This window comes from Salmo salar, chromosome ssa03 (assembly GCF_905237065.1).
Source record: "Salmo salar chromosome ssa03, Ssal_v3.1, whole genome shotgun sequence".
In the NCBI taxonomy this organism is placed as follows: domain Eukaryota; kingdom Metazoa; phylum Chordata; class Actinopteri; order Salmoniformes; family Salmonidae; genus Salmo; species Salmo salar.
In genome coordinates, this window is record NC_059444.1 from 77,459,940 (window position 1) to 77,470,011 (window position 10,072).

Genomic DNA, 10,072 nt, shown 5'->3' on the forward strand with positions numbered 1-10,072 from the left:
CCTTGTTGACGGGGGTTCCGGCGTTGGATATCAGCGATGAGGATGTCCCTAGCAGGGACCCAGCACCTCTCCTCCGGGCCATAACCCTCCCAGTCAACCAGGTACTGGAATCCCCTGCCCCGAGGTCGAACCTTCAGAAGACGCCTCACCGTATACGCCGGCTGGTCGTCGATGAGACGGGGAGAGGGGTGGACCTGGAAACAGGAGACAAAGGGCTGTGAGACATGAGTTTGATTTTAGACACATGAAAAGACGAACAGCAGAGTGGCTAATGACCTTGGAGATGGGGAAAGGGCCGTTAAACTGGTGGGAAAGTTTGCGGGACTCCACCTGGAGGGGCATATCCTGGGTGGACAGCCATACCTTCTGCCCGAGACGATACCGGGGTTTGGTGGTGGCCCGCTTGTCATCGATACCTGGAGGTGGTCTTGAGAAGGGCCGACCGGGCTCTCTTCCAGGTACGACGACAGCAACGGAGAAAAATCTGGGCCGAAGGTATGTCGACCTCTCCCTCTTTCTCAGGGAAGAGAGGGGGCTAATAGCCCAGGGAACACTCAAAGGGCGAGAGACCTGTGGCAGAGCAAGGAAGGGTGTTTTGCGGGCGTATTCGACCCACACTAGTTGCTGGCTCCAGGTGGTGGGGTTGGAAAAGATCAGGCAACGAAGAGTCGTTTCCAAGTCTTGGTCGGCTTGCTCCGACTGGCCGTTGGACTGAGGGTGGAACCCGGAGGACATGCTGGCCGACGACCCAATGAGTTTGCAGAATGCCTTCCAGAACTGGGATGAGAACTGAGGACCCCGGTCAGAAACCATGTCTACTGGAAGTCCATGGATCCGGAAGACGTGCTGCACCATGAGCTGGGCTGTCTCTTTGGTAGAGGGTAGCTTGGAGAGAGGAATGAAAAACCCATCCACTGCCGTCAGGATGGCGGTGTTTGCATCAGATGGGGGGAGACCCGTGACAAAGTCCAGGGCTATGTGAGACCAGGGACGGTGAGGGACAGGCAGAGGTTGAAGGAGACCAGCCGCAGCTTGCCAAGGAGTCTTGTTCTGTGCACAGACCGTGCATGCGGCGACGAACACGGAGACATCAGAAATCATGGTAGGCCCCCAAAAGCGTTGTCCGACGGGAGCCGATGGGAGCCCAGGTGGCAGGCAAGCCTGGAGGAGTGGGGCCACTCCAGGACCAAGGAGCGGACCGCATCAGGAACAAACATCTGGTTATCTGGGACCCCCCCGGGGTTCGGCTGGGAACACTGCGCCTCACGAACCTGCTTCCCTATCCCCCAGCTGAGTGCCGTCACCAGGCATGAGGATGGTCTTGGGTTCCGGTGTTGTAGCCGTGGGGCTATAGCGGTGCGACAGCGCATCAGGCTTGACATTCTTGGATCCCGGTCAGTATGAGAGTGAGAGGTTGAATCGGATGAAAAGCAGGGCCCATCTAGCTTGCCTGGAATTGAGATGCTTGGCAGTGAGGAGATATTCCAGGTTCTTGTGGTCAGTCCACACAATTAATGGATTTTCCGCCCCCTCCAGCCAGTGCCTCCACTCCTCCAACACCATCTTCACTGCGAGATGCTCACGATTCCCCACATCATAGTTCCTCTCCGTGGCGTTGAGGCGATGGGAGAAGAAGACGCAGGGATGTAAACTGAGGTCCAGGGCAGAACGCTGGGACAGGACAGCCCTCACTCCGACATGCGAAATGTCGGTCTCCGCCACGAACTGCCGGGACGGGTCAGGATGAACCAAGATGGGAGCTGTGGTGAAACGGTGTTTGAGATCCCGGAATGCCTGGTCAGCAGCTGGGGACCACATGAACGGAACCTTGGGAGAGGTGAGTGCAGACAGGGGGAAGCCAGGGTGCTGTAACCCCGGATAAAGTGCCGATAAAAGTTGTCGAATCCCAGGAAACGTTGTAGCTGCACCCTGGACGTAATCTGGGGCCAATCCACCACCGCTTTTACCTTCCTGGGATCCATCTGTACACTTCCTGCAGTGATGATGTAACCCAGGAACGGGATGGTGAAGTGATGGAATTCGCACTTCTCCGCTTTCACAAAAAGCTGGGTCTCCATGAGGCATTGGAGAACCTGTTGGACGTGGAGCATGTGTTCTTGGGCGGAGCGGGAGAAGACGAGGATGTCGTTGAGGTAGACGAAGACAAACTGGTTCAACATGTCACGGAGAACATCATTAACCAGAGCCTGGTAAGGCCAAATGGCATGACCAGATACTCGTAGTGACTGCTGGCCATGTTGAAGGCAGTCTTCCCCTCGTCCCCTTCCCATATCCGCACCAGGTGGAAGGCGTTCCATAGATCCAGCTTGGAGAACACAGTGGCCCCCTGAAGCGGTTCAAAGGCCGAGGAGATGAGTGGTAGCTGGTTGCGGTTCTTGACCTTGATGTCGTTGAGACCTCAGTAGTCGATGCATGGGCGCAGGGTTTTGTCCTTCTTCTCCACAAAGAAGAACCTTGAGCCGGCAGGGAGGCAGAAGGCTAGATGAACCCTGCAGATAAGGAGTCCTCAATGTAGGTCTCCATAGCCTTGGTCTCTCCAGACCTGACAGAGAACACAGTTGTCCCCGGGGCAAAGTGGTGCCAGGGAGAAGGTCAATCCCGCAGTCATAGGGTAGGTGCGGCGGAAGCGAAGTGGCCCGGGCCTTACTGAACACCTCCTTGGAGGTCCTGGTACACTGTGGGAATGACGGAGAGGTCCAGGGCAACTTCCGAGCCCCCAGGAAGACGTCCCGGGGCAGGCCGCGCTGCCTTCAGGCACTGAGTGTAGCAGAACGGGCTCCAACCCATGATGGCACCAGCAGACCAGTCAATAAGGGATTTTTGTCGCTGGGGCCAAGAGAATCCCAATACCACGGGAACCTGAGGAGACTTAATGAGCAAGAATTGGATCGTGTCACTGTGGTTCCCTGGCACCCGTAGGTTGATGGGGGTGGTATTGTGAGTGACCCGGCCTATAGAGCGCCCGTCCTGCGCTCTAACATCCATTGGAATGGAGACGGGCTGAGTGGGGATGCCTAGCTCGGACGCCAGGGTAGTGTCCATAAAGCTCTCATCGGCCCCAGAGTCGATGAGTACCCGGAGAGATTTCGACTGGTTTCCCCACAGCAAAATGGCATGAAAAGGGGTACGAGTAAGGGGAGAGGAAAAGTAATCTGTATGGCCCACCAAAGTATTCGCTCCTACCGGTGAGTCTGGTCTTTTAGTGGACAGGTGGAGACGAAATGACCAGTAGTTCCGCTATACAGTTAACTGAATCCTGTATAGCCGTTCAGCTGGAGACAGCCTAGCTCTGCCTAGTTGCATTGACTCGGGAAGAGGTGATCGGCAGCCTTCGGAGACTCTCGGGGGAACTCGGGTGGCCTCGGGTTCTCTTGGCAACGGAGCCGTCGGTGACTTTCGGGATGCCTCGGAGGCGAGGTGGACTCCTTGGGCGGGCAAGTGAAATCAAATCTTCTCTCCTTCCTTCGTTCCATAGTCGCCCATCGATCCGAATGGTCAAGTCGATGAGCGAGTCGAGATCCCGGGCTAGTTCCCGGGCTGCAAGCTCGTCCTTTACTTCCTCCGATACTCCGTGCAGAAACATGTCGAACAGCACTTCCGGGTTCCAGGCACTATCAGCTACCAACATGAGGAAATCCACAGCATAGTCAGTCACACTGCGGGAGTCTTGTTTAAGCTGGAGAAACTTCTGGGTAGTCTCTCTCCCGAACAATGGAGCATCAAAAACTTTCTTTACCTCTGCCACGAACTCCTCCAGTCTGACACATATGGTTGACTGCTGTTCCCATACTGCCATAGGCCAGGTGAGAGCCCTCTCGGACATCAGCGTGATGATGTATGCTATCTTAGAGAGGTCTGAGGGGGAAGAAGGAGGGCTGCAACTCGATGATGAGGGAACACTGAGCGAGAAACGCCCGACAGGTGCCCGACTCTCAATCTCAATTGTTAGTAGAAACCACATTCATTTAAGCAAGTCAGCCATATCAGGTATGTTTTTTTTTAAAGACAGTAAATTTACTGTTTTGCTTCCAGACAAGGCTCCGCTGATTGCCAGGTGTAACAGTGGTAAGGTGTTGGGACTTGGGACTGCTGTCGGGACTCTGCTGTTGGGACAGCTTTATGTAGGCCCTAGTACCGTTTGTACCCGTTATAGTTCAATTAATGTATTGTTTAGTGTTTTATTTATTTTAATTTCTCAAAAAAATATCATTTTAAAAAGTGTTTGCTAATGCAGAACTTACTCCCAGATTATGGTCCTCCATGGTTTATCATTAGTGGAGGTCAAATCACACGCAACAGTAAAGTATCATCAAATAGCCATACTAATCGTACATAATCAAATACATCAATAATTCTTACCCAGAAAAAAGAACACAAAAAACTATACTCTATGTTCAAATGGTAAAAGTAAATGGAAACATGTCAAAAGAACAATTATGTTATAGATGTGGTAATGTAACATATTCACAATATGATGTGGTAACACAATATTATCACATCCTTATATTTTACTTCGTGGTGATGGAAGTTTTATGCTTACGATAAAAAACGATTCTCATTTCAGCATAGGTACACCTGCTGAGTGTGTTTATATGGCAGTAATGTAGCCTTTGATTGTTTTATAGGTAAAATATGGCACTATTGTACTGCACCTATGCCATGTATTCAGTTGACCTCTCCAAGATCGAGACAGTTTACTGGCAAGAAATATGGCTGTATTTGACATCAGCACTTATTTTTAAACTTATAAAGCATTTTCATTGGACCAACCCTGACTGCTTTCACCATCCTTGACTATTGTTCTATTTCTATTTATTAAACAAGATCAGCTATAAAAGCATAACTTTCTGTTTATTTCTCTTTCATTAAATACGGACAAGTTGTTTTGTATCATATCTTGTTTTGTTGCTTTTGGTTTTAGTTTTTATGACCAGTAAGCAATAACATTTAGACTGACCACTGCCTATTAATCTCTGTATACACTAGGGGGGAAGGGTAGAGAATTTGGATGAAACCTTCTTGAATGGGGTTGTCAGTTACATAAATTCTAATTCTATGTGTCTTGTTGCTTTTTCTGTTCTATTAATTATATTTCAATGTGTGTCTCACATATTGTACTGACATCAAACTAGGCTATGTCTTGTTTCTCCTAAACTGTAATATTGAATGAATGAATGAACAAACAAATGAATTAAACAAAACCTTGAGTACATTAGTAACTCAAACTCTCAAACAATACATTCTACTACACAAATACATTTTGTTTCCAGACAACCCTCATTCTCACTGAAGGGACACATCCCACACTGTTAACACACTCAGAATAGATATCTTCCTTGTTGTTATCGATTGGGTGCCTTTGCTCTTACATAATCTAGATATTTTACAATCATTTTACTGTGCTATCTGATTTCCCAGAAACAGGTGCCTCATCAGCAGTTATGTAACTTGATCTGTGACACCATGCACTTTGATCTTTAATGCTATTACCTGGTGTATGGTCTCTGCCACCTTATCCAACTAACCAATGCCGTAGAGAAAGAGATGGGTGAAGTCAAATTAGCCCGGTTCATTGGAAATGGTAGATTGCTCATATTTTGTGGCAGCCAGGCTCAGCAATGGAAGATTCTGCAAATTTAAAAGTTTAATGACCCATCTGTCTATCTCCTCCTTTGAATTACATGCTGTCACAGTCACTAGCCCATTCAAGCTTAACATCCTTAACATCCTTACCATTTATCGCCCTCCAGGTTCCCTTGGAGAGTTCATCAATGAGCTTGATGCCTTGATAAATTCCTTTCCTGAGGATGGCTCACCCCTCACAGATCTGGGTGACTTTAACCTCCCTATGTCTACCTTTGACTCATTTCTCTCTGCCTCCTTCTTTCCACTCCTCTCCTCTTTTGACCTCACCCTCTCACCGTCCCCCCCTACTCACAAGGCAGGCAATACGCTTGACCTCATTTTTACTAGATGCTGTTCTTCTAATAATCTCACTGCAACTCCCCTCCAAGTCTCCGATCACTACCTAGTATCCTTTTCCCTCTCGCTCTCCTCCAACACTACTCACTCTGACCCTACTCAGATGGTATTGCGCCGTCGCAACCTTCGCTCTCACTCCTGCTACTCTCTCCTCTTGCATCCTCTTCCATCCTATCATCTCTTCACTCTGCTCAATCCTTCTCCAACCAATCTCCTGATTCTGCCTCCTCAACCCTCCTCTCCTCCCTTTCTGCATCCTTTGAGTCTCTATGTCCCCTATCCTCCCGGCTGGCTCGGTCCTCCCCTCCTGCTCCGTGACTTGGCGACTCATTGCGAGCTCACAGAACAGGACTCCGGGCAGCCGAGCGGAAATGGAGGAAAACTAGCCTCCCTGCAGACCTGGCATCTTTTCACTCCCTCCTCTCTACATTTGTCTCCTCTGTATCTGCTGCTAAAGCCACTTTCTACCACTCTAACTTCCAAGCATCTGCCTCTAACACTAGGAAGCTCTTTGCCACCTTCTCCTCCTTCCTGAATCCTCCTCCCCCCCTCCTCCCCCCCTCCTCCCTCTCTGCGGATGACTTCCAACCATTTTGAAAAGAAGGTCGACGACATCCAATCCTCGTATGTTAAGTCAAACGACACCGCTGGTCCTGCTCACATTGCCCTACCCTATGCTTTGACCTCTTTCTCCCCTCTCTCTCCAGATGAAATCTTGCGTCTTGTGACGGCCGGCCGCCCAACAACCTGCCCGCTTGACCCTATCCCCTCCTCTCTTCTCCAGACCATTTCCGGAGACCTTCTCCCTTACCTCACCTCGCTCATCAACTCACCCTTGACCGCTGGCTACGTCCTTTCCGTCTTCAACAGAGCGAGAGTTGCACCCCTTCTCAAAAAACCTACACTCGATCCCTCCGATGTCAACAACTACAGAGCAGTATCCCTTCTTTCATTTCTCTCCAAAACTCTTGAGCGTGCCGTCCTTGGCCAGCTCTCTTGCTATTTCTCTCAGAATGACCTTCTTGATCCAAATCAGTCAGGTTTCAAGACTGGTGATTCAACTGAGACTGCTCTTCTCTGTGTCACGGAGGCTCTCCGCACTGCTAAAGCTAACTCTCTCTCCTCTGCTCTCATCCTTCTAGACCTATCTGCTGCCTTTGATACTGTGAACCATCAGATCCTCCTCTCCACCCTCTCCGAGTTGGGCATCTCCGGCGCGGCTCACTCTTGGATTGCGTCCTACCTGACAGGTCGCTCCTACGTGGTGAGAATCCGTCTCCGCACCACGTGCTCTCACCACTGGTGTCCCCCAGGGCTCAGTTCTAGGCCCTCTCCTATTCTCGCTATACACCAAGTCACTTGGCTCTGTCATATCCTCACATGGTCTCTCCTATCATTGCTACGCAGACGACACACAATTAATCTTCTCCTTTCCCCCTTCTGATAACCAGGTGGCAAATCGCATCTCTGCATGTCTGGCAGACATATCAGTGTGGATGACGGATCACCCCCTCAAGCTGAACCTCGGCAAGACGGAGCTGCTCTTCCTCCTGGGGAAGGACTGCCCTTTCCATGATCTCGCCATCACGGTTGACAACTCCATTGTGTCCTCCTCCCAGAGTGCTAAGAGCCTTGGCGTGACCCTGGACAACACCCTGCCGTTCTCCGCTAACATCAAGGCGGTGACCCGATCCTGTAGGTTCATGCTCTACAACATTCGCAGAGTACGACCCTTCCTTACACAGGAAGCGGCGCAGGTCCTAATCCAGGCACTTGTCATCTCCCGTCTGGATTACTGCAACTCGCTGTTGGCGGGGCTCCCTGCCTGTGCCATTAAACCCCTACAACTCATCCAGAACGCCGCAGCCCGTCTGGTGTTCAACCTTCCCAAGTTCTCTCACGTCACCCCGCTCCTCCGCACACTCCACTGGCTTCCAGTTGAAGCTCGCATCTGCTACAAGACCATGGTGCTTGCCTACGGAGCTGTGAGGGGAACGGCACCTCCGTACCTTCAGGCTCTGATCAGGCCCTACACCCAAACAAGGGCACTGCGTTCATCCACCTCCGGCCTGCTGGCCCCCCTACCTCTGCAGAAGCACAGTTCCCGCTCAGCCCAGTCAAAACTGTTCGCTGCTCTGGCACCCCAATGGTGGAACAAGCTCCCTCACGACGCCAGGGCAGCGGAGTCAATCACTACCTTCCGGAGACACCTGAAACCCCACCTCTTTAAGGAATACCTGGGATAGGATAAAGTAATCCTTCTAACCCCCCCCCCCAAAAAAGAAAAAAGATATAGATGTTGTCACGGTTGTCGTAGGGTTTAGACCAAGACGCAGCAGGAAAATGTATACTCATCTTCTTTTATTAAAGGACAAAGAAGGAAAAAACACTAACAACGTATACAAAACAAACGACGACAAAGAACAGGCCGGTAAGGCACAAAGCTATACACAGCAACAATCTCCCACAAAAACCCATGAAAAACAAACTCCTAATTATAGGACCTTCAATCAGAGGCAACAATAACCAGCTGCCTCCAATTGAGAGTCCAACCCCAATTAACTAAACATAGAAATACAAAAGACTAGATAGAACATAGAAATATACTAACATAGAACAATGACTAACAAACCCCGGACTAATAAATCAAATACCCCTCTACCTAAACACATACACAAAACACCCTGAACCACATAAAACAAACACCCCCTGCCACATCCTGACCAAACTACAATAACAAATAACCCCTATACTGGTCAGGACGTGACAGATGTACTATTGTAAAGTGGTTGTTCCACTGGATATCATAAGGTGAATGCACCAATTTGTAAGTCGCTCTGGATAAGAGCGTCTGCTAAATGACGTAAATGTAAATGTAAGATTAAAAGTCATGTACCTGGTGCTTATGCTAGGTTGAGTGGAGTCATCACTGGGGTCCCAATATCTATGTCCATATGTAGCGTGGTTCACTCTGCGTTGTGTACTTTTAATTAGGACACTGCCACAACTGGAGGTCTGCTGGTTGGATTCTTTTTGTTTGCGCTGCACACGAAGAGACAACACACAATACTTTAGCCCTTGGCGCAGTCACAGCTCTCAGGCATCTTGCTAGCCGAAGGTCTGGCAAAAGAGAACAATAAGGGAAATACAGGTAACCCGCGATGGGCCAAACCAAAATATATAAAACTTTTACAATCACGTGTATGTACAATATTGATATGAAAAAGTGTTTGTACACCAAAAAATAGCTATGCAGCTGTAATTAAATTTAAAAAACACACTGAATTATTATTATTATTATCAAATTATTAACATCCCCTCTTGATCTGGCCTATTTGAATTGGTCCTTGTGTGCAATTTGGTGCATAATCTAGGGGAACAACATCACACTGCTACATTCACCCCCACTGTTTTACACTAGATTATAGGCACAAAACAAAACACATTACCTCGAAGGTAACAAAGCAAAGAAAGAAAATAAAATTAATTCACACCCACAGGGCGACAGAGTAACCCAGTGTAGTCAATTAATTCTAGACCCACAAATGGTCGATCAGCTGAAAAGCTATCCCGCGAAGGATTAGGAAAAATAAGGGGTAGCTAATCCCTTATTCAACCGTATACGAAAAATGCCATATACATTTTATGCTGATGGACTACACACAAAGTTAGATGAATTGTCAAATATATTAGACAAACCCACAAATCATTCTAAGACACGCTTAGATTACTACATATATAAAAAAAGAAAAGGTAGGCAATATCCTACCGTCACTGAGAAACCAAGAACTCTTTAATTTCCTGTGTAGACATAGTTTGGATTAGCCTATTCACTGGCTTAATAAGTCTACCTAGTCTAGTCCAAACACCCTCACCCAAAAACCTAGCAGGAATGTCACGGACAGCACTAACCGTGCTCAGAGGTCTAACCTCAGAATGGGGAGTATTACAGATCGGCATATCTGGAGCCAGCACACTTTCAGTTAAAGACTCAACGCTAGTAGTGTCAGACGACTGATCAGAATCCTGGTAGATTGTCACAGACCACACTGACGAAGCATCTTCAACC